Source organism: Cricetulus griseus, chromosome 9, assembly GCF_003668045.3.
Source record: "Cricetulus griseus strain 17A/GY chromosome 9, alternate assembly CriGri-PICRH-1.0, whole genome shotgun sequence".
NCBI classification, from domain to species: Eukaryota; Metazoa; Chordata; class Mammalia; order Rodentia; family Cricetidae; genus Cricetulus; species Cricetulus griseus.
The window spans coordinates 17,117,972-17,143,230 of record NC_048602.1 but is presented as its reverse complement, the minus strand read 5'-3'; the positions used below and the strand labels follow the sequence as shown (position 1 = coordinate 17,143,230).

Genomic DNA, 25,259 nt, shown 5'->3' with positions numbered 1-25,259 from the left:
GAATTATTTTCATGGTTATAATACAAAATCTATGTCTAAAATAGAGAATCCTACATATCATTTAATTCTGCCCCATGATTTGTACTTAAGGAAAAGTTTATTTGTATTCTACATTACGATCATGATAGATGATTACTCTAAAATATCCACCTGGATAATATTTCCTATATTTACTTGCACAGTGCTGGTTCAGCCATATCTGATTGGAATTGCAAAAGTCATAAAACCATCAGAGCTACTTAACAGGAACCAACAAAGCTGAGACACATGATGGTTGCCCTGTCAGTTTTGGCTTTGATATTGGTTGCACACTAAGGACACATAAATACTTGCACAATTTGGAGATATTAGATTATTGAGAATTACTTATGAATCATTTATGCCTTCCTGCAGAAGTGCTTCTTCCATATTTATGGAGATATCCTTCCTGTAGTACATTTTCCTTAAAATTTGAAGGTTGTGACACATACAGAAGCGAAAGATCATTTTATGAGACTTGAAACATCTGTCCCAGGAGTTACTCAGAAACTAGATAAGCAACGCAAAATGAAAAAAATAAAGTTCAACGAGATTCAGTGGGATAAAGTAGTTGAATGCAGATCAGATTGCATGCCTATTCCCCTGTACAATCAGGTAGTTATGTGGCATATAGAGTAACAAAGTAAAATTAGCTGCAGAGCAGTGATCTAAGAGAGCATGCTCCAAGAACACCTCCAGGGTAAAGAAAAAAATTCACAAATGCTTCTAGGGCTATAATTTTCTAATTGAGGTTAAAATAAGTTAATACAACTTTTCTGATCAAAAGTTTCTCTTTTACTTCATCTGAAAAGTCTTATTCTGGAAAAACTTCTGTCTCCACATAGATACATTTTAAAATATAACTGCATATCTTCCATTACATAATACATCTTTCTCCGGCATAGCCATGAGTTCTCTACATAGTCACACCTCTATTCTGTGCATCTTAACCTTTCTTGTTTCCACACAGCTACAAGTCACCAACCAGTTACAGCTTTCACCACACAGCACATCTCTTTCCTCACATAAACCTCTCTTACATACATGACTCTCTTCCATACAGCCACATCTGTCAGATCTCTCTACCCACCTAGGGAAATCACTTCACGCTTTTGCACTTCTCTTTACATCTTTCACATTTCTATCTTTTGTCAAAATTTTCCTAGACAATCAGCTACATCTCCACTTACAGCATGCTCATCCCTTTCTCTTGATTTCCTTGCATGGATCTCCTGTCCTATCTTGTATACAGCTCTCTCAACCCATAGCTTTCTCTCTCTGTTGCTCCCTCTTCTAACTAGAGAGGCATCTCCTTCGGGAGGAGAAATTCTAAACAAGCTGTAATAATATTTGGGGCCACAAGTCATTTCTTCACTAAACAATAAGACAGAATCATGAAAAACCAGTTATTCCCAGGCTTGGAATATCAGAATGACCAACCAATGAGTAACCTTGCATGCAGCTCTAAGTAACAAGTGTTCCCAGATAGAGAGTAACATTGAAAATCAGGAGTAGATTATTGTGTGTTTTCTCCCTCTCTTAGTGCCAGGTAATTAAGTTTGACCACATTAGAATAGTCGAAGTCCACTGAAGCTGTTCGCTCCCCCCTGAAGTCCTGTGCTGGGGGAGGATTGTCCTCAGGGAAGCCATGTTTTGCTATGTGGATCCTCAAGTATTTGGAGCACACAGTTGACTCTCTCTCCCTCATTATAGTTTTGTCTCATAATATATTCAATGCATTTGAAATCATTTTCCCCAAATTAATTTTTGTGGCTGTTTTGAGACACAATCTTTATCTATAAGGCAGGATACATGGAAAGCATGGTCATTTTTCTTCCTCAGCTTTTTAAATTGTTCTTAACTGTGGCTACTATTTAGAATGCATATCCTATGCAATGAGCAAGTTTGGAAGCCTACGTATTTTTGCAGGCACTTGTGTGTCTCTTTTTCAACCTACTGGTCCTTTCTAATAAAATAACTCTTAGAGCCCCCTTTGTTTCTGTTATAACTTATGTGGTTACTGTACTGTAAATGAACAAATTTTAGCTGCAATCACCAGACCAAAGCCTTGTCAGACCTTTCCAACAAATCATTACCTATTCTAGCACATTTTTTCTACACAAATTTTGCAATATTTTTTGTCATATTTCATGAAAGTTCTTCTGGGACCTTGCTATGTTTGATAGGCTGATTTGGGACACAACTTGATTCTTTCCAAAATCATTGTTCCTTTATTAACACTTATCTATGGTTTTGTTCTTATCACATGATTTTTCTTCTGATTTGATACCAATATGATTTACATCAATATATATTTTATGAGGTTGAATTTGCTTTATATTACCTCCTGTTATATTTTACTCTCATCTTGAGTGAAGGATTAGATTGAAGGCTGGGGATTTGAGCTGACCAGCTTCCAGGCTCAAACTGGTATCCAGCAATCCAATGTCCATGACATTGTAATGTAGCAATTTAAAGTCCTGTAAATTTGTGATCTCCAGACATTCAGGCCCAGAAAGATAATTATGGCAGCAGGAACATGGTAGACAGAAACTTTTGTCTATTGACTTTGGGTGATTGTGTGTATATTGCAACAGTGTGCTTGTTGACCTTGAAGCTTGTAATTTGATTTCTAACACTTTAATCAGGAATGCCACAAATGTCTTTATCTGAGTCCAGGGAGTCTCAAATCCTTTTCTTGGCTGTTGGCCTCCACAGACATGAGGCAGACACACAAAATAACAAAAATAAAGGGAAATGATCCACTGATTAAAAAAAATCTTAAGCTGGGTGTGGTAGCTCATAACTTTAATACAAGAATTTGTGCCTGAGCTAGCTACTCTTCAGGTCATCCTGGTATTTAATACAGATGCCCTATTGGAAAATATTATGCCATTCCTTTCATCGCAGTGCTTGGGACGCAGAGGTAAGAGGAGTGTGAGTTTGAGGCCACGTTGGTTTAGAAAGTGAGTTCCAGTATAGTCATGGCTAAGTAAAGACATTCTGTCTCCAATCTTTCCCTCTTTCTTCTTTTCTCCCTCTATCTTTGTATCTATTGCATCCTGGACACAGCATGTAGGTAGCTCTAGTTTACCTGGTGCTCAGACATATCTCTGTCAATGTCACCTGAGTGCTGGGATTAAAGGAATGCTATGCTTGGAATGTTTTAGCCACTTATCCCTAGTTGACCTCAATGTCACTTTGTAGACAGCCTGCCCTCAAACTTGCAATTCTCCTACCTCAGCTTCCCAAGAAGCAGGGTTACAAGTCTATACCCCCTAGACTGTATCTTATACAACCTCTGATAACAAAAAGAGTGTATGATCATTTCTGTTTCTGAATTGTTTGACTGAATGTTTTTAATGAAAGCCATCAGTTGCTCACTTCCCTCTCAGTCCTTGGGTTATAAGTGCAAGAATACTGTCTCTACCAACCTTATCACCAACTCAGATCCCCACTGGGGATGAAGCTCTACTCCAAGGACATGGCCTTAAAATTATATGCACCTGGGACCCGAACTGTTTGGATCCGCAAACATAAAGCAGACAGCCACACTGTAGCCTCACTCAGTCAGCAGGTGCACCCTATGGAACCCTGGCCCAGATCAGGATGTCTTTCTTTATAGAGATGATGTATTCAGTGATGATTCCAGTTGAGGCTGAAAAATTAACAGAGACTTGATCCACCCTCTTGGAGCTTTTTATAACATGGAAATCATGGACCGAACAAATTTGTCTTTCAGTGGTCAGTGATCAGCTCAAGAAATGTGCCTCTAAGTTTGCTGGACAGTGTTTCTCCTGTGTCCTTCCCAGTTTAAATGTGGCCTTCACTACTTGGTGACCATCTCAATTAAAAGGCCTCAACTCAGGCTGCCAAAGGTCATCCTATTCCTTCTGTATGCTGTTATCCCTCTTTTCCCCCTTATTTTGAAATACAGGTTTTCTGTATAGCCCTGACTGTTCTGGAACAAACTGTACATCAGCCTGTGCTCAAAATCAAAGATTTGCATGTGCTTTCCTTGCCCTCTGGAATGGGGGATTAAAGGTGTGTGCCACAATACCAGGCTCTTTTTTGACACCGGGTGTCTCCTTATAGCCCTGGTTGTCCTGTATATTGCTTTCTAGGCCTCAACCCCAAAGAGATCTGATTGCCTCATACTTCTTTATCCTATGATGAAAGGATTGACCACCTAATAGTTTGGTTACCCCTTATTGGTGGAGTAGGGCTGGCCAAGTCTTACAACTGTCTGACTTTGACAATTTGTTTCATGATGCTACCACCACCCAGGTCTAATTCATGGCCAATCTAGACTCTCCGGTTGCTCCCCAGGTCAATGGATGTACCAAGCCTCATTTGCACCAAATTCCCTGTACTCAGTAAACAAGGTACAGGACTGATGCTGTCTTCTATTCATGTAGATGACTCATTCAATGAATGGGTATCAGTACACAGCATGTTATGGATTTTTGTGAGAGAATGAACTATTTCAGTCCTCCCCTAGGATCCATCATCTTGTGTCCCAGGTGTTTAGTCACTTCCCTCTGCAGTGACATGGAAGGTGCAGGTGACCTTTGACTTGTGCTTGAAACTTCAGTGAGGGCAGAACTCAGTTTAATGGGTCAACTCCCAGGAAATATTGCTGACTTTCATTCACAGAAGATTAAAATGAACTACAGGATCCAATTATTGCAAAATTAATAAAGCAGTGCTTGGTGAAACTGTGACAGACCTCTTTTCCAACTTTTTGGGAAATCCTGGCATAAATCCCAATACTAGGTGAAATTAAACAGAGAATTAAATATATTTAAGACATATTTTACTATATTCTATTCATTTAAAAAAAGGCATCCTGAGTTGTGTAGATCTGATTCAGGTACTAAGCTTCTTGCCCGTTCTGCTTGAGAGAATCAAAAGTACCCTGCAACCCTGGAATTGGAGCAGTGCAACTTGATGGATTCTCATTTCAATGCCATCTTGCCTGCCCTGACTCAATGCTCCCAGCTTACCAAAATCAATTTCTAGCATAATGATATCTCTCTATTTGTCCTAAAGAACCTTCTTCATCACACAGACAAGATGAGAAGTCTGACACAGGAGCTGTATCCTGCCCCTCTGCAATGCTATGACTACTTTACAATACTTACAGAAAAATTTATACAACTATGTCCTGAGCTGCTGGACATACTCAGGGTAGAAAGGCATTCCATGAAAGTCTCCTTTGCTACAAGACCCTGTTTTGTCTGTTGTATGTGCTGTTTCTACCACCACAAGGCCAGACTTTGCCTTTGTTAATATGTAGGATAAGGTTGCTTCTGAGAATGCAAGCCTAATGTGGGGAGTGTATATACACTGTATACATCCTGAATTGCATATAATAAATGTTTTGAGGTTAAAAAAAACAGGCATCCAGGCTGAGGTGGTACATAAGTTTAGTCCCAGGAGGTGGGAATCAGGGGCAGGTGTATCTCTGTGAGTGTAAAGGCAACATGGACCACAGAGCAATTCCAGGATGAACATGACTACACAGAGAATTTTGCTCTGTTTGTATTTACATATTTTATTTGTGTATGTATTCTGGACAGACTCACTCTGGGGCCACTTGTGGAGGTAATAGACAACATGGGTATGTTACCATTACCCTTCAGGTCATGAAGACCTGAAAACCTTGGTTAGGTTCACATGTTTGGTGGGAAATCTTTCTTGGGTAACTCATCTCCCAGAAACCAGATCTTCAACTTATCTCCCCCTGATAGACAGGCCTTGGCTACCTGCTTCAAAAATCCTAGGGGTAAGGCTTCTACAGCCATATTCCCTATCAGCGTCTGGGTGAAAACTGCTGTTGATCGATAATGAACATAAGCCATCCTTAGTTATTTGAGCTGCTTAAATGGTTTCAGTGTCTGCATCTTGTGTATGTTTCTCTGAGTATCTCTATGCTCTTATATAGGAAATGTCTGAAATTCCTGAGCATCTCTTTCTACCCACTACTTGTCTAATATTAGCTTGCATTGGAGAGAGCTGACCAGCTGTGGCTGCCTGCCAGTAATCCAAGGGTGTCTGTACCTTAGGCTGACCCATGCTTATTGCTTTCACAGACAAAGGAACATTTCTCTGATCTGAGGAAACCTGCAAAATTTCTTATCTCCTGTGAGGGCATTTCCACTAAATCTTTGACGCCTGTGAGCTCCTGCTGAAATTTACCACTGGGTTTTGCCTCTCTATATTCCCAGTTACAATGTAGGAGGGAAAGTCTCTCCATCCTGATACTTAGCAAAAATCTCTTCACACTCATCCCAATCACTCTGCCCTGTAGATTCTTTTTCATCTAGCCACTTCACAGTAGGTCTCTGGTCCCTGTTACTTGCTAACCAGTTCAGGGGCAGATAATTCCAGCTGTCCTGCATGTATTCAAGGTCTCAACTTCATTTCCCCAAGCCCCATGGCAGCTCTGATATAGCTGTGCTGGTGGCTTCAGCAAGAGGGAAGGATCCTTTCAAACTTTTAAACTCTAAAATTTTCTGTACTTGCTTTTTGCTTTACTTCATCTCTCCTGGTTATTAAAATGTAACCTAATAAATATACAATCATCTGAGTAACAATTCTCTGTTTCCTATCTCTAACTATATACACTTTTACTCTCAAGATTAACTCACTTCTCTTTATCATCTGACTAATATTACTGGTCATTTCCATTTATAACCTAAACCATTAAATGAAAACACACATTTATAAGGAATATTTGGGAATGTGGGTGTCGTTCTCTCCAAACTCCTTCGTGCTAATTGAGGATGCTGATATAACTTAGGGATCCCAAGAAAACACAGAAATCCTGACATTAGCGGTCTGCTACTGCATCAGCCCAGGTGTCTTCCATGCTGGATCACCTGCCCAATGCTACAAGGGGTCTTGATTCAGCAAACCAAGTTAGTCTGGATGGAACCCAGAGTTTTTCAATGTCTGTGGAAATACAAGCAAACTTCTTTTCCCAAGTTACCTTCTCCTTATATTTAAATTTAGAAGTGAAAGCATTTTTTAAAATATATAAGTTGGATTAATTCAGCAGCATTTATAATCACATATCTGTTAGCAGCTTTTGCTCTTTCCTCAGCAACTGAACAATTTAAAAACAACACAATAGCATACAGTATCCAGATTTTCTGTGTGTTTTATCTTTTAATCTTCTATTTTTCTATTATTTTTACTCTTCAGACAATTCTACTAACTGCAATTTTCTTTCGGAGACAGTGCTTATATATTTCCAATCTAACTCTCTCAGGAGTTAAGGAAAAAGTCCACCCTCATAAACCTTACTTGCTGGTGCCAGCCTATCAAAGGGGTCCCCTTTCTTTCCTGTCCTTGGTGGAACCTCCACTTGTGGCATGTGCACCACGACTAAGTCTGAGTTTTGGGCAAACCCTGGAGATTTAGTTACAACAGAGATGCCCAGAAGATTGTGCTATGTGTGTCTTTTCATCTTTTATCCTCTTCAGAGTTCAGCTGCTTTTATGGAGAGGAAGCAGCCTTATATACACTTACAGTACAGTGGAGAAACCCAGGTGTAACAGCTCCTGGAATAAGAGCTTATGTTTTCCCAGGTGTAGTGGGGCAAGGCCAGGGCTGTAAGCAAGGACTGGAAAACAGGATGCACCTGTGGTAATTGGCTGAAAAGCAACTTCCAGAGACATGTGGGTTCTGGGGCCAAACAGAAAATACTTTCTAAATTGGAGGTTTCACCCCCCAACCCCCAAAATCATGCTCAGGTCTGTTCTGTGGTGAAGAATATTGCACAAAATCATAGTACATGGAACAGTACCCTGGGTTCTCATCAACACTGTTCTTGTGATTGCCCCTCACTTTGTCTTCATCTGATTCTCAGTGTTCACATCTACCAGGTAGACCTGCAAACACTTCCTGAATTTTAGAAGGACTTTTTCCTATCACGCTGGGAATAGGGTAAATTTCAAACTCCAAACATGCCTAAATCTCCAGAGTGTTACCAACCCTATTACTCTTTTAGCTCCCTCTTGCCCACATCAAGTAAACCCCCACAACCAACCTACCATACATATACTTCCTTGAGGCCTCAAGTCATCAGGAAATCAGAAAGTTTTTTCACCTTGCTCAGATCCCTCTGTGTTTGACCATAACACCAGGGACCAGTGTTTAAATATCTTCTGGAAACCCCAAATCTCTACCTACTCTTTGGATCTTTCCTACCAAGTGATCTTCAATGCCAGTACACAAACCCAGCTTTTGTGGCCACTCAGAGTTCAGTGACATCCCTGAGAGTCCTTACTGATTCAATCAAAACTTTTTTCTTTGGTTTGTTGTTGGTGCAGAATATCTCCATTAACCTATGCTAACCTGGAATTCATTATGTTGACCAGGCAGTCCTTAATCTCAAAGAGATTACCACGCCATACTCCCCTGAGTTCAAGCAGTAAAGCTGTGGCTAGCATGAACCCAACAATGTTTAATCACTATTTCCAAGTGAATATGAAGTGACAGGATTGTGTGTCAAATGAAACTGATAATATAGCCCTGGCCCCCATAGTGCTAAACTCTAGAGGGAATTGGATCTTAAAATGTTGTCCACAGGACACACTGTCTTAAAAGAAAAAAATATATCCAGTAATAACACAAAAGTGCTCACTGAGACTCTAGGTGATCAAAGTCATACACTCTTTATCAAAAGGAATACAAGTGTTAGAATAGGGGCACAGACCTGCAATCCCTGCTACTTGGATAATATACTAATAAAACTATGTAAACAGGAGCAATTACCTTATAAACAGGACAGAAATTGTGCCACAGATGAGTCTCAGAGGCCCTTGAACCTTAGTAGCCGTGGCCCACAGGGGGAGAGAGGCCTGGCCTGGGGATACTAGGCCACTTCCATTTGGCTGTCAATGTTCTGCTGGGGAGGGAAGGTAGCAAAGGAATAAAGGGCCTGCACTTCATGGTCTGGGCCATTGTACTGTCTGTGAAGATGGCACAACCAGGGAGCTGCCCAAGTTAGGTCAAGTGACAGTCAGTCAGCACCCAAAGGGTATCAGACATGAAGAGTCAGCGGGCCTTGCAAAGGAAAGAGTAGGTAGGTCAGGGCCAATTTCAAGAGTGAAATAAAGACTCCACCCATCTAAGGTGAGACAGGTCCTCCAGCAGACTCAATGGGGCTGGACAAGCGCTTTGGGGGTCAGAAGCAAAGCTATGGCTGGGGCCAAAGTGCATGGGCCGGTTGTGCTCCAGGTTCACATGCATGCGGACAAAGTCATGCTTCACAGGCTGTTTGGGCAGGGGTGGTACATAGGGTGCTGGCACAGGGCCTGTGTTTATGGAGAAGTTGTTGAACCCAGGCCACACAGGTGGCAGGGGGAAAGGTGGGTGCACAATGGGATGGTTGGCAACTGTGAGTGCGGGTTCTGTGGGACAGGCCACGGCAGGCCTCCCACATGCTGTTCTTTCTGGGCTGGCTTCTCCAGTGGAGCCTAAGATTTGAACTTGTTCTCTCCATTCTTTCTTCTCTGTTCTTCTTCAGCCTCCCTTTGCATTTCTTCAATCAGCTTTGCCCCATCTTCAGTGGGGTCGCTCTATAGGTAGCACCTGGAACATTCCTCGCAAGAGGCTCCTGGAAAGCGAGGATGCTGGCAGAAGTGGTCATAGCCGTTGATAGAAACTCGACAGACATAGCACATCTGGGCACCCCATCGGCAAGACATGCGGTTGCAGCCTTTGGGTTTGCTGAGGCCGGTCCCACACTGGTGGCATTTTCTAATGCGAGCATAAGCCATTTTTTCTTCAATAGATGTCCGGTACTTGGCGTCATCCTTTTTGGCCAGCACTTCACAGGAGGCCAGTATGTTCTTTCCTGGGTCCCTGATTTCCTATAGGTCTCCTTCTGGCACCAAGGATTAGGGCAGCTACAACCCTGTCCAACAGAGCAGGGAAGTTACAGGAGGGGCACCTGACAAGCTCATCACCACAGGCTGCAGTGACTTCTTCTTCAGCTTTCCGTTCATAGTATTTGCAGAGAATGGTCTCAGGGAGCACCTTCTTCACTTCTCTCGTTAGAAAGGAACATGTACAGCAGCCCTCCATGCAGCTGAGTCCTGACTTTCCTGAGCTGTACACTTCCTCTTGGGCATATCAGATGAGACATTCTGTCCAGAACATGGGAGCATCAGAACATGCATCAGCTCCTCAACTGGAAACTCCCCAAAGCAGCATCCACACTCAATCAGCTCTCCATCCTTTGCTACTGTTCTGCCTTCATCTGGAGGGCAAGCTAAGAGTCTTCATGCTCTGCCATCCCTTTGATTTTCTGCTCATAGAATTCCTGCTCTTGCTGTACAGCTGAAAGGAAGTCTTTCAGGTCATAGGATCTGCAGAGTCGATGCTTGTTTGCCAAAACAAACATTCTCCTTTCTATTTTTATGTTGTCCTGTTGAAATTTGAAGTCGATGAAAGAATACTGATTCATTTCATCCCTCTTCCTCTTTTTTCATTTTCAACTGGTGTCAGGTGATTGCTCCTGCCATTTTCCAATAGTATCAAAAAAGGGCCTTTCGGGTGATTGCATAGTGTCCTTTGAACTCATGTAAGGCCCACGTGATGTCTTTGCTGCTGAGCATCTTGAATTCAGTCATCAGTAGGTCAGCAGCTTGGATGAAACATAGCTGGTCAAGTGGACTCAGTTTGGAATAGTCAAAACTGTCTACTTTAGGCAACTTCACATCATCATGGCTGGCAAGCAGTCTGCTGCTGGACTGGATAGTAATTCATTCTTCTCTAGTTGGGTAAACTGGGTTTTCCAAAAGAAAATTACAAAGTACATTCAAATCATAGGAATTCTTCAAATGAATTATCTGTTTGACATATCCGTTTGCTACATCTGGAAATCTTGCTTCTGTTTCACTAACCGTGTAATGAGTGCTTCATCTACTTCCTCAGCTTCTTGTCCCCACCTTTTTCCAATTTGTCCCACTTAGCTGCTGGCAGGGGGAAACCTGGCCCAGGGTCTCCATCAACTAGGAACTGCTGATCTTCAAGGTTTCCAGAGGATGGGTCAGCTGAGGAGAAGCTGGGCCTGGAATCCCCTCCTCTGTGGTTCTGGCCTTGGAAAAGCAGGCTCTGCCTAATCATGGAACAAGAACATTGAGTCCATTTTTGCTTCAGAATGCTGCTCTTGGGGTACAACCTAGTTTGTTCTCTCCCAAGGCTGTGGATTCAGAGCCTGGAATGATGGATGGTCAAGCCAGTGTTCTTCTTCAATTACCTGGCTATCTACTGAATTATCTGGCTTTCCCAGATTTGATAAGAGATCTGTCTGCAAGTCTTCAGATAGTTGGTTTTGATCAGATTTGATAAGAGATCTGTCTCTAAGTCTTCAGATAGTTAGTTCTGATCTTTCAAAGGTTCTCTCCCTGGGGAAAAAAAATGACCATTTTCACCCAATATAATGACATTCTACTCAAATGCGTGCTTGAAAGTGTTGTTTGCTGTCTGCTTAATGGCTGGTTCAGGTATGGCTTCTTTTATGCCACTCTCAATATACAGAAATTCAACACATTCATCCTCAGAATCATATCCTGTGTGCCAGAAACAAACTGAGTTTTACTAAAGGAAAAATAGCTGTGGGTATCTGCTTCACAGTTGGCACTAGAATTTCTAGGTCTTTCTCATCCTGGTCTGTTCAGATTTTGCCATCCGGCTGATCCCTATCACTTATTCCCAGTCTACTCCTTTTCTGGGGGAGACCTCACCTGTCACCATCCTGTGATGAACTACATCTCTAAGGTGTTTGGGGTGTCTGTTACCCAGACTATCCTTGAAATTACAGTTTTCTTAGTACAATATCCAAGTATCTGGGATTGCAGGTCTGTGCCCCTGTTCAGACTCTTATGTTCCCTTTGATAAAAAACAGTGTATGACTATTCTTCTCCTTTGAACACCAAGAGTCTCATGGAGCTATTTCGTCTGCTATTAATGGATGCATTTTTTCCTTTTAAGACAGTGTGTCCTGTAGGCTAGGCAGGATTTGGAGCTACTAAATAAATAATGTAGGCTGGCTTTCCCATTCTGATCAATCTTTCTCCACCCCCGCATCTAAATTTGACCCATCATGGTGTATAGAATCAATAAATCGTCCTGAATTATGTAACCATTTATGAATTGACATTTAATTATGAGGCCACAACACTGGACAACATTTTAAGATCCAATTCCCTCAATGAGAGTATGGCATGGTAATCACTTTGAGATTAAGGACTGCCTGGTCAACATAATGAATTCCAGTTTAGCATAGGTTAATGGAGATATTCTGCAGCAACAACAAACCAAAGAAAAAAGTTTTGGTTGAATCAGTAAGGACTCTCAGGAATGTGACTGAACTCTGAATGGCCAGAAAGACTGGGTTTATGTACTGGCATTGAAGATCACTTGGTAGGAAAGTGACAAAGAATAGGTAGAAATTTGGGGTTTCCAGAAGATATTTAATCACTGATCCTTGGTGTTATGGTCAAACACAGAGTTATCTGATCAAGGTGAAAAAAAATCTACTGATTTCCTGGTGAGTTGAGGCCTCAAAGAAGTGTATGTATGATAGTTAGGTTGTGGGGGTTTTCTTGATGTGGGCAAGAGGGAGCTAAAATAGTAATAGCCTTCTTAACAATCTGGAGATTTAAGAATGTTTGGAGTTTGAAACTAACCCTATTCCCAACATAATAGGTAGAAAGTCCTTCAAAACTTGAGGAGGAGTTTGCAGGTCTACCTTTAGATGTGAACACCGAGAATCAGATGAGAACAAAATGAGGGGTAAGGAGAAAAACACTGCTGATGAGACCCCAGGGTACTGTCCCACACAGTATGGTTTTGTGCAGTGTTCTCCACCACAGAACAGATATGAGCAGGATTTCATGGGTGGGGAGTAACGGCTCCAATTTAGAAAATATTTTCTATTTGGGCCCAGACACCACGGGTCTCTGCAAGTTGCTTGTCATCCAATAACAACAGGTGCATCCTGTTTTCTAGTCCTGGCTTATAGCCCTGGCTATGCCCCACTACACCTGGGAAAAAAGGCCATCTTCTTCCAGGAACTGTTACACCTGGGTTTCTCCATTGTGCTTTAAGTGTATATAAGACGGCTCTCTCTCCATATAAGCGGCTGAGCTCTGAAGAAGAGGAATAAAGTTGGAAAGACATGCATAGGGCTATCTGCAGGACGTCTCTTCTTTTAACTATATCTCCAGGCTTTTGCCTAATACTCGGACTTAGTCGTGGTGCATGTACCACCAGTGGAGGTTCCACAGAGAACAGGAAAGAAAGGGGACCCTGAGACATCGCCCTTCAAAAGACTGGTGCCAGCAAGTAAGTTTTATGAGGGTGGATTGGAGCCTCAACTGCTGAGGGGGTTGGATTGGAAATAAAGAAGAGCTGTATCAAAAAGAGAACTGCAGTTATTGGTTTATTATGAAAAGGAAAAGTAATAAAAAATAGAAAATGAAAAGTAAAAAATACACAAAATCCAGATACTGTATCTATTGTGTTGTCTTTAAACTGGTAAATTACTAAGGAAAGAGCAAAAGCAGCTAACAGATATTTGATTATAAATGCTGCTGAATTAATCCAACTTATATATTTAAAAACGTTTTGACATCTGAATTTAAATAGAAGGATGCAATCACAGACCACTAAGGTTAGGATTTCTGGGTTTTCTTAGGATCCGTATGGTATTTCAGCAACCCTAATCAGCAGGAAGCAGTTTGGAGAGAATGATGCACACATTCCCTAATATTGCCTATAAATGTGTGTTTTTATTTAAATAGGGTTGGTTATGAGTGTTAATGACCAGGAATATTAGCCAGATGATAAAGAGAAGTGAGATAATCTTGAGAGTAAAAATGTATATAGAGATATGAGACAGATAATTATTAGTCAGAGAAATATATATTTATTATGTACATTTTAATAGACAAGACAGCTGAAGTTAAGCAAAAAGCAAGTACAGAATATTTTAGAGTTCACACACCTTTAATCCTAGCACTCTGGTGTCAGAAGCAGGTGTATCTCTGTGAGTTTGAGACAGGCCTGGTCTACAAGAGCTAGTTCCAAGACAGCCTTCAAAGCCACAGAGAAAAACCTGTCTCAAAAATCAAAATAAAGGTTTGAAAGGATCCTTCCTTTTCACAGAATCCACCACCACACCTATATCAGAGCTCTTCCCAGGGCTTAGAGAAACAAAAGTGCAATCTTGAATACTTGCAGGACAGCAGGAAATATCTGCCCATTATCTGGTTGCTAGTATCACGATGGAGAGTCTTCACCTCTTCATTTTAAACTTGGAATATAGAGAGGCAAAAACCCAGTGGTAACTTTCAGCAGGAGCTAAGAGGCTTGAAAGATTTAGTGGAATAACTTTCACAGGATATAAAAAATTTTCAAGATTTCCTGAGATCACAGAAATGCTCATTTGTCTGTAAAAGCAACAAGCATGGGTCATCCTAAGAACCAGATACTATTGGATTCATGGCAGGCAGCCACAGCAGGTCAGATGTCTCCAATGCAAGCTAATATTAGACAAGCAGCAGATAGAGATGACCAGGGATTTCAGACATTTCCTATAGAGGAGCATGGAGATACCCAGAGTGGGGCGAGGGGAACAAGATGCAGATGTCGATACCATTTAAGCAGCTCAAGGAACTAAGGATGGCTTATGTTCATTATAGATCAATAGCAGTTTTCACTCAGATGCTGATAGCGAATATTGTTGTAAAAGCTTTACCCCTAGTATTCAGTAGTAGATAACCAAGGCCTGCTTTTCAGGTGGAGATTATTTGTTATAGAGTGCAGGCAGGGGCATAGGGAGGTATTTCAGAATTGGTCTCTATACCAATGTGGAAATTATCCTCAAAGTCAGACACAGGGGTTGAACCTATGATTGTGAAACAGCTAGCTTATGAGAATGCTAGTCCAGCATGCCAGTTTGGGCCAAGGCCAGAGATTATGATGGCGGCTGTCTTGTAGAAACTTCCGATAAAAATAGGTTATTCCTGGAGAGAACACAAGGAATAAGGAGGAAGAAATGCACAGAGCCTTCTAGATGTTGCTTTGGATGTGGTCAGGAAGGGCACTGGGCAGACAGAGTCCCAAGAAGTGGAAATGGAGAATCAGACTTATGGCCAAAATTCAGGACAGAAAGTCAGCCACAGGTCAATTACAGTGGGTCTGCCCAAACCGGGAGGACAGAAATCATGCTATAGACCAAAGGGAAAGCCTAAGAAACTTGCAGCCTCGAAAGCTGATACTGTGGCTAATATCCACCCAAATGTATAGACAATAATAACAATGCAGCTAACCAAAAATATTTTAAGACCTTGTGGTAAAAGAAAGGCAACATAGAAAAATTTGCATTTGTCCAAATTTTGGATGCTCATAATTCAAGGATTTTCTATTGCTGCTATGTTACACAAGATTTCAATTAAGGAGTTTTCATTTTAACAAACTAACTATGCAAAAGGAGAGAGGAGAGACACATGTGCATGTTCTGTGTGTGTGGTTTGACCACAATGGATATATGAAATGTGATTGTAAATGTGTGAATGGTGGCAAAAGGAACTGCTTAATTGCTTTGGATATGATTAAGGATACTTGAATTGATTCAGATCTAGTTTTAAAGCTAACTGAATTTCTTTGAATATAGTAAAAAGAGCATCCAGTCAGGGAAGGTCTTTAGAGGAAAATATAGTGATTTGAACCCTCACAGCTGGTCAGTAAAAAAATTGCAGAATCCTAAAGCATGGACAAAAATGGAAAGGAATACTTATGGATGATTCCATAGAGTTTAGCAGAGGAGAGGGTACAGATATCCTCCTAAATTAATATGGTTAAAAAAATCTAGAGAATAAAAGTTAATGGCTGTTAACCATTAACCTGTTAGACCTCAACCTTTGTAGGAGTCAAGATAGATGCAAATTAGGATATCTTGGCTAAGTTGCAAATGAGTCATTGTCAGCTAAGGAGAGCTTTACAGGTTGGATTTGAAAAGACTACTCACAACCTTAAAGTTATTTTCAAAAGTTGTTTAGAACGTAAGTTATAGCCTAAAGAAATTAAGACTCCAAAATGAGAGAGTAGAAATGATAGTTTGTAATTTTTGAGTGGTTTTCAGAAGTTGTTGGGAAATAGTCAATGGCCACATCTTTTTCAAAGGGCATCTCCTGGCGATTTAAAACCTTAAAGTAAGATTGTAATTCAATTTACCTAGATGTTAACTAAAGAAGAAAATACCCATGTTTGCTGGTGAAGTGGGAACTCCTTCAGACCTTCCCGGCCCATCGCTGGAGAGAACAAGTCGACAGATTGATTGACAAAGTTACTTTCTTTATCTCAGGAAGAGAGAACGCTACAGTTCATGACTCATCATCAGAATAGCAAAAGAAAGCAATTTTGTTTAACTAGTGAAACTGATCACCAAACTTGTCAAACAATGAGGGGTGCCCACAATATTTATCTGTAAGTAATTTACCAGTGAACCCACAAAGCCTGATTCCTAATCATTTATGTCAAATGAATGTCACTCATATTATAGAATTTGGGAAGTTAAAATATGTACACATGGCAGTTAGTAGGTATTCAGGTTTCTAAACATATGATAAGTCATTGTTTAGTTCCAAAGTGATAAAGAACAGACAATGGACCTGGATATTCTAGTAAAGGAATTTCAAGTATTTTGTATTCAATGGAAAATTGAAGAAGGGCAGGTGTTTCTTGTAATCCTTGGGGACATGGAAATGTGGAGCAGGCTCATAGCTCTGTGATAATGTAACTTCAAAACATAAAAAAGGGGATGTGATGTCTTCATTCTCCACATAATACACTAGACAATGGAGAAGACATGATCCTACCCTAATTTGGGGTCGAGGGCGTGTTTGTGTTTTCTTGCAGGAAAATATAACATAGTTTGAGATGCATGCAGCAGAGAAATACCAGACTTGAGTCCATGGGATCCTGCCCAAGCCAGTTCTTTAGAGATCCCCTGAACCAGTGTCCCTGACCCTTGAAGTCATAGCATCTACAGTCTCTGAAAGAAAGGAGGCAGTGGGTTTCTGAGTTTCAGTTTCTCAACAGGCTGGTCATCTTGCAAGTTTATGGCAAAAGAAAAAGGCTTTGGCATGACTGCTGCTATTGCTGTTGAATTCACCCAACTTACATATTTTTAAAAGTGCTTTGACTTCCAAACTTAAATATAAGGAAAAGGTTACTTTAAGAGATTTTTGCTTGTATATCCACAGAAAATGAAAAGCTGTGGGTTCCTTCCAGACTAACATGGTTTGATGAAGCAAGACCCCCTGAAGCAATGGCCAGGTGGTCCAGCATTGAAAACACCTGGGCTGATGCAGTCACAGACCACTGAGATCAGGATTTCTGGGTTTTCTTAGGATCCCTATGGTATTTTAGCATCCAAATCAACAGGAAGCAGTTTGGAGAGAACAACGCCCACAGTCCCAAATATTGTTTATAACTATGTGTTTTCATTTAAATTGGGTTGATAATAAATGGTAAATGACCAGGAATATTAGCCAGATGATAGAGATGCGAGTTAACCTTGAGAGTAATAATGTTTATAGTTATAGAGATGAGACTGAGAATGATTAGTCAGAGGATTGTACATTAGTACTTAGGATTATACTTAGCTACATGTTATAGACAGGAGAGCTGAAGTAAAGCAAAAAGCAAGTATAGAAAATTTTAGAATTTACTCTCCTTTAACCCCAGCACTCTGCAGTCAGAGGCAGGTGGATCTCTGAGTTCAAGACCAGCCTGGTCTATAAGAGCTAGTTCCTGGATAGTCTCCAAAGCCACAGAGAAAACCTGTCTCGAAAAATCAAATAAAAAGTTTGAAAGGATCCTACCTTCTCACAGAATCCACCACCCCACCTATATCAGAGCTGTTCCAAGGTGTGGGGAAAACAAAGTTGAAACCTTGAATACATGCAGGACAGCAGGAAATGGATGACCCTTATCTGGTTGCTAGTATCACCATGGAAAGTCTTCACCTCTTCAATATATATATATATATATATATATATATATATATATATATATTAATTCAAGTTAGGGAACAGGCTTGATTCACATGTAAGTCCCTTCTCCCTCTCCCTCTCCCTCCCCTCACCCCCATCCCTTCTCCCCCACCTCCAACCCACACCCCACCCCATCCACCCACCACTCCCCAGGCAGGGTAGGGCCCTCAACAGGGGCTCTGCAAAGTCCACCAAATCTTCCTGTTCTGGTTCTGGGCCCTTCCCCATGTGTCCAGAGCCAGAGTGTAACCCTTCACGTGGGATGGGCTCTCAAAGTCCCTTCTTACACCAGGGAAAACTACTAATCCACCACCAGAGGCTCCCTGGAGTACAGAGGCCTCCTTATTGACATCCATGTTCAGAGGGCTGGATCAGTCTTGTACTAGCCTCCCAGATAGCTCTAGGGTCGATATGCTTTCCCTTGTTCACGCCAACTGTTTCTGTGGGTTTCTCCAACCTGGTACAGACCACCTTCAATTTTCATTCCTCCCTCTCTTCAACTATGTTCCAGATTTCAGCTCAGTGTGTTTCTGTGGATGTCTGTCTCTGCTTCCATCAGCCTCTGGATGAGGGCTCTAGGATGGCATAAAGAGTAGTCATCAATCTCATTTTAGGGGAAGGGCTTTTAGGTTATCCTCTCTTCCATTGCCTGGATTGTCGGATCGTGTCATCCTTGTAGGTCTCTGGAGATCTCCCTAGTTCCAGATCTCTTCTCGGACTTATAGTGGCTCCTTCTGATATGGTATCTCTCATCCTGCTCTCTCTCCTCTATTCTTCCCCCAACTCAATGTTTCTGCCCCTCCATTTCCTCTTCTCTTGCTCTTATTGTGGCAGCACCTTCTCCCCTACACTCATGCTACCAATTAGCTCAGGAGTTCATGACACTTCCATTCCTGGAGAGCATTTATCCCTTAGAGTCCTTCATGTTTCCTAGTTTCTTTGGTGAAGAGAATTATAGGCTGGTAAGCCTTTTCTCTATGTCTAAAATTCATATATGAGTGAGTACATACCGTCTTTGTCTTTTTGTGACTGGTTTACCTCACTCAGGATGGTTTCTTCTAGTTCCATCCATTTGCCTGCGAATTTCAAGATTCCATTGCTTTTTTCTGCTGAGCAGTACTCCATTGTATAAATGTACCACATTTTCTCTTTCCATTTTTCAGTTGTGGGCATCTAGGTTGCTTCCAGGTTCTGGCTATTACAAACAATGCTGCTATGAATATGATTGAACATATGTTCTTGTTGTATGAACATGCACTATTTGGGTATATACCCAAGAGAGGAATGGCAGGATCTTGAGGTAGACTGATTCCCATTTTTCTGAGCAACCGCCATACTGATTTTCAGAATGGTGTTACAAGTTCACACTCCCAACAGCAATAGAGGAGTGTTCCTTCTTCCCCGCATCCTCTCCAGCATAGGTTGTCATTGGTATTTTTGATTTTAGCCATTCTGACAGGTGTGAGGTGGTATCTCAGAGTTGTTTTGAGTTGCATTTCTCTGATGGCCAAGGATTTTGAGCACTTTCTTAAGTGTCTTTCAGCCATTTCAGATTCCTCTGTTGAAAATTCTCTGATTAGTTCTGCACCCCACTTTTTAATTTCATTGTTTGGTGCATTGGTGGATAGCTTCTTAAGCTCTTTGTATATTTTGGAAATCAGTCCTCTGTCAGATGTGGGGTTGGTGAAGATCTTTTCCCATTCTGTGGGTGGTCGTTTTGTCTTACTGACTGTGTCCATTGCCTTACAGAAGCTTCTCCGCTTCAGGAGGTCCCATTTATTAATAGCAGACCTCAGTGTCTGTGCTCCTGGCATGATGTTCAGGGTCTCCTGTGCCAATTTGTTCAAGGGTTATTCCCACTTTATCTTCTAGAAGATTCAGTGTGGCTGGATTTATGGAGAGATCTTTGATCAATTTGCACTTAAGTTTTGTGCATGGTGACAGGTATGAATCAATCTGCAATCTTCTGCATATGTCCGAATCCAATTGTGCCAGCACCATTTGTTGAAGATGCTATCTTTTTTCCATTGTATAGATTTAGCACCTTTGTCAAAAATAAGGTGTTCGTAGGTGTGTGGGTTAATATCTGGGTCTTCAATTCGATTCCATTGGTCTATTTTTGTGCCAATACCAAGCTGTTTTCAGAACTATGGATCAATAGTAGAGCTTGAAGTCAGGGATGGTGATGCCTCCAGAAGATCTTTTATTGTAAAGAGTTGTTTTGGCTATCCTGGGTATTTTATTTTTCCATATAAAGTTGAGTATTGTTCTTTCGATGTCTGTGAAAAACTGTGTTGGGATTTTGATGGGGATTGCGTTGAATCTGTAGATTGCTTTTGATAGGATTGCCATTTTTACTATGTTAATTCTACGTAACCAAGAGCATGGGAGATCTTCCATTTTCTGGTATCTTCTTTAAGTTCTTTCGGTAAAGTCTCACAGTTCTTATTGTACAGGTCTTTCACTTTTTTGGTTAGTGTTACCCCCAGATATTTTATGTTGCTTGTAGATATTGTGAAAAGTGATGTTTCTATGATTTCTTTCTCATTGGGTTTATCATCGGTATACAGTAGGGCTACAGATTTTTATTGAGTTAATTTTGTATCCTGCTACCTTGCTGAAGGTGTTTATCAGCTGTAGGAATTCCCTGGTAGAGTTTTTCGGGTCACTAATGTAGACTATCAAGTCATCTGCAAATAGTGAAAGTTTGACTTCTTCCTTTCCAATTTGTATCCCTTTGAACCCCTTTTCCTGTCTTATTGCTCTAGCTAGAATTTCAAGTACAATATTGAAGAGGTATGGAGAGAGTGGACAGCCTTGTCTTGTTCCTGATTTTAGAGGAAACGCTATGAGTTACTCTCCATTTAGTTTGATATTGGCTATTGGTTTGGTGTATATCGCGTTTATCATCTTTAGATATGTTCCTGTTATTCCTCTCCAAGGATCTTTATCATGTTCTCTCCAAGATCTTTATCATGAAGGGATATTGGATTTTGTCAAAGGCTTTTTCAGCATCTAGTGAGATGATCATGTGGTTTTTCTTTTTCAGTTTGTTTATATGGTGGATTACATTGATGGATTTTCGTATGTTGAACCATCCTTGCATCCCTGGGATGAAGCCTACTTGATTGTGGTGGATGATTTTTCTGATATGTTCTTGGATTCGGTTCACCAGTATTTTATTGAGTATTTTAGCATCGATGTTCATGAGGGATATCAGTCTGTAGTTCTCTTTCTTAGTCATATCTTTGTGTGGCTTGGGTATCAAAGTGATTGTAGCCTCGTAGAAAGAGTTTGGCAATATCCCATCTGCATCTATTGTGCAGAACAGTTTGAGGAGTACAGGTATCAGCTCTTGTTTGAATTTCTGGTAGAATTCTGCAGTGAAGCCATCTGGCCCAGGGCTTTTTTTGGTTGGGAGGCTTTTGATGACTGCTTCTATTTCATTAGGGGTTATGGGTCGATTTAAACTGTTTATCTGATCTTGGTTTAATTTTGGCAAGTGATATTTATCCAGAAAAGTGTCCATTTCCATTAGATTTTCGAATTTTGTGGAGTACAGGTATTCAAAGTGTGACCTGAAGATTCTCTGGATTTCCTCAGTGTCCGTTGTTATATCCCCCTTTTCATTTCTGCTTTTGTTAATTAGCATGCTCTCTCTCGTTCTTTTGGTTAGTTTGGCTAGAGGTTTGTCTATCTTGTTGACCTTCTCAAAGAACCAACTCTTTGGTTCATTGATTCTATGTAATGTTTTCCTAGTTTCTACTTTATTGATTTCAGCTCTCAGGTTGATTATTTCCTGGCGTCTACTCCTCCTTGGTGTGTTTGCTTCTTTTTGCTCTAATGCTTTCAGTTCTGTCAATTCTCTTATGTGACTTTTCTCCAGTTTCTTCATGTGGGCCCTTAGTGTTATGAACTTCCGTCTTAACACTGCTTTCAGAGTGTCCCATAAGTTTGGGTAGGTTGTGTCTGCATTCTCATTAGATTCTAGGAAGTCGTTAATTTGTTTTTGTTTTTGTTTTTTATTTCTTCCTCAACCCAGGAATGGTGCAATTGGGTGTTAGTCATTTGCCAAGAGTTTGCAGGTTTTCTGCCATTTGTATTGGCTGAATTCTAGCTTTAAATCATGGTGGTCTGATAAGATAGAGGGGGTTGTTATTTCAATTCTTTTGTAACTATGGAGGTTTGCTTTGTTGCCTACTATGTGGTCAATTTTAGAGAAGGTGCCATGTGGCGCTGAGAAGAAGGTATATTCTTTTGAGTTTGGATGGAATGCTCTATAGATATCCGTTAACCCCAGTTGGGTCATAACTTCTTTCAGATCCTTTGTTTCTTTGTTAAGTTTCTGTCTGGTGGTCCTGTCTAGTGGCATAAGGGGGTGTTGAAGTCTCCTACTATAAGTGTGTGTGGTTTTATGTGTGGTTTGAGCTTTAGTAATGTTTCTTTCACAAATGTGGGTGCCTTCATATTTGGGGCATAGATGTTCAGGATTGAGACTTCATCTTGATGGACTTTTCCTGTGATGAGTATGAAATGCCCTTCTTCATCTCTTTTGATTTTAGTTTAAAGTCTAATTTGTTAGATATTAGGATTGCTACCCCAGCTTGTTTCTTGAGCCCATTTGATTGGAAAATCTTTTCCCATCCTTTTACTCTGAGGTATCTTTGAAGTTGAGGTATGTTTCTTGTAAACAGCAGAAGGATGGATTCTGTCTTTGTATCCATTCTGTTAGCCTATATCTTTTTATGGGTAAGATAAAACCATTGACATTTAGGGATATTAATGTCCATTGTTCGTTGGTTCTTGTTGTTTTTGGATTTATTGTTGGTGGTGTCATTGTGTGTGGATTTCACCCTCCTACTTATTTTTGTGTTTGGTAAAATTAGATTATCTATTGCCTGTGTTTTTGTGAGTGTAGTTATGTTTGTTGGGTTGGAGTTTTCCTTCCAGAACCTTCTGTAGTGCTGGATTTGTGGATATGTATTGTTTAAATCTTTTTTGTCATGGAATATCTTGTTTTCTCCATCTATAGTGATTGAAAGTTTTGCTGGGTACAGTAGTCTGGGTTGACATCCATGCTCCCTTAGTGCTTGTATGGTATCTATCCAAGACCTTCTGGCTTTCAGAGTTTCCATTGAGAAGTTGGGTGTGATTCTGATTGGTTTGCCTTTATATGTTACTTGGCCTTTTTCCTTTGCTGCTCTTAATATTTTCTCTTTATTCTGTAGATTTGGTGTTTTATTATGTGTCGGTGGGACTTCTTTTTGTGGTCCAGTCTGTTTGGTGTCCTGTAAGCTTCTTGTACTTTCATAGGCATACCCTTCTGTAGGTTGGGGAAGTTTTCTTCTATGATTTTGTTGAATATGTTTTCTGTACCGTTGAGCAGTGTTTCTTCACCTTCTTCTATACCTATTATTCTTAGGTTTGGTCTTTTCACGGTGTCCCATATTTCCTGGATATTTTGTGTTAGGAATTTGTTGGACTTGAGGTTTTCTTTGGTTGATGAATATCCTCTAGCGAGTCTTCAATAGCTGAGATTCTCTCTTCTGTCTCTTGGATTCTATTAGTTATACTCACGTCTTTAGTTCCTGATCATTTATCCAGTCTTTCCATTTCCAGCATCGCCTCATTCTGTGTTTTCTTTATTGTGTCTAATTCAGCTTTCATGCTTTGAACTGTTTCAAGGGCTTCCTTCACTTGTTTGTTTTTTCTTGTGTTTCTTTAGATTCTTTAAGGGATTTGTTTATTTCTTGAATTTTTTGGTTTGTCTTTTCCTCCATTTCATGTAATTTTTTGTTTGCTTTTTCTTCTATTTCTTTAAGGGATTTTCTTGTTTCCTCTTTAAAGTTCTCTATCATCTTGCTGAGATAATTTGAGGTCCATCTCTTCATGCACTGTGTTGGGCTTTTCAGATCTTGCTGGAGTGGAGTCCCTAGATTCTGGTCGTGTCATATTGGTCTTTCTGTTGTTGAGCGAGTTCTTATTCTGTCTTCTTCCCATATCTTTTTCCAGTGACTGCAGGCGGGGTCTCTCTATCTCCTCTTGTTACCCAGTAGTGTGTGTGGGCCAGGAATGCAATGTCTGAAGCTCTGATGGTCTTGCCTCTCCTGGTAGTCTCTTCAATCTGAAGGAGTTAGGCCTCCATAGGGGTCAGGTTGTGGGACAGGAAGTAAGAGTGGAGTGTTTTCCAGGCTCTGGGAGTTCCTCACTGCCTGGGCACGTCTACCCCAAGCAGGAGCAGGCCCGGGGAGATTGGGGTGGATGGGGCTTTGGAAGGGAGTTGGGTAAGAGCAGTGGATCACTCACCTCATTGCAGATCAGTCGGCGGAAAGGGAAGGAAGAGTGGCCTGTACCCAGATTTGGGGAGCTCCTCCAAGCATGCACAAGCCTGGGGAGATCTGGGTGAATGGCACTTTGGACAGGAGTTGGATAAGAGCAGGGTGTCACTCACCTCGTTGCTCATCGGTCGGCGGAAAGGTCCACCTCTTCATTTTAAACTGGGAATATAGAGAGGCAAAAACCCAGTGGTAAACTTCAGCAGGAGCTAAGAGGCTTGAAAGATTTAGTGGAATCGCTCTCACAGGATATAAGAAATTTGCAGGTTTCCTCAGATCAGAAAAATGTTCTTTTGTCTGAGAAAACAAGCATGGGTCAGCATAAGGTACAGACACCCTTATATTGAAGGAGGGCAGCCACAGCAGGTCAAATGTCTCCAGTGGAAGCTAATACTAGACAAGCAGTGGGTAGAAAGAGATGCCCAGTGATTTCAGACATTTCTTAGAGAGAAGCATAGAGATACCCAGAGAAACATAAGCAAGATGCAGATGCCAATACCATTTAAGCATCTCATGGAACTAAGGATGGCTTATGTTCATTATTGATCAACAGCGGTTTTCTCTCACCCAGATGCTGATAGGGAAAATTGCTGTAGAAACATTACCTGTAGAAATCTGGAAGCAAATAGACAAGACCTGCCTGTCAGGGGGATATTATTTGTTATAGAGAGCAGGCATAGACCTAGGGAGTTTTTTCAGAATTGTTCTCTAGGCAAATGGGGTATTATCCACAAAAGTTAGAGATATAGATGTTGAACCTTTGTGAAACAGCTAGCTCATGAGAATGCTAGTCCAGCATGCCAGGCTGCACCAAGGCCTCACAGGA

General features: G+C 40.9%; 2 pseudogenes; one reads left to right on the top strand and one right to left on the bottom strand.

Annotated features, from left to right (window-relative positions):
- The window catches only part of LOC113838967, a 321,491-nt pseudogene that overhangs the window by 91,529 nt on the left and 204,703 nt on the right, over positions 1-25,259 (top strand).
- LOC103158806 lies at positions 9,130-11,319 on the bottom strand (annotated as a pseudogene).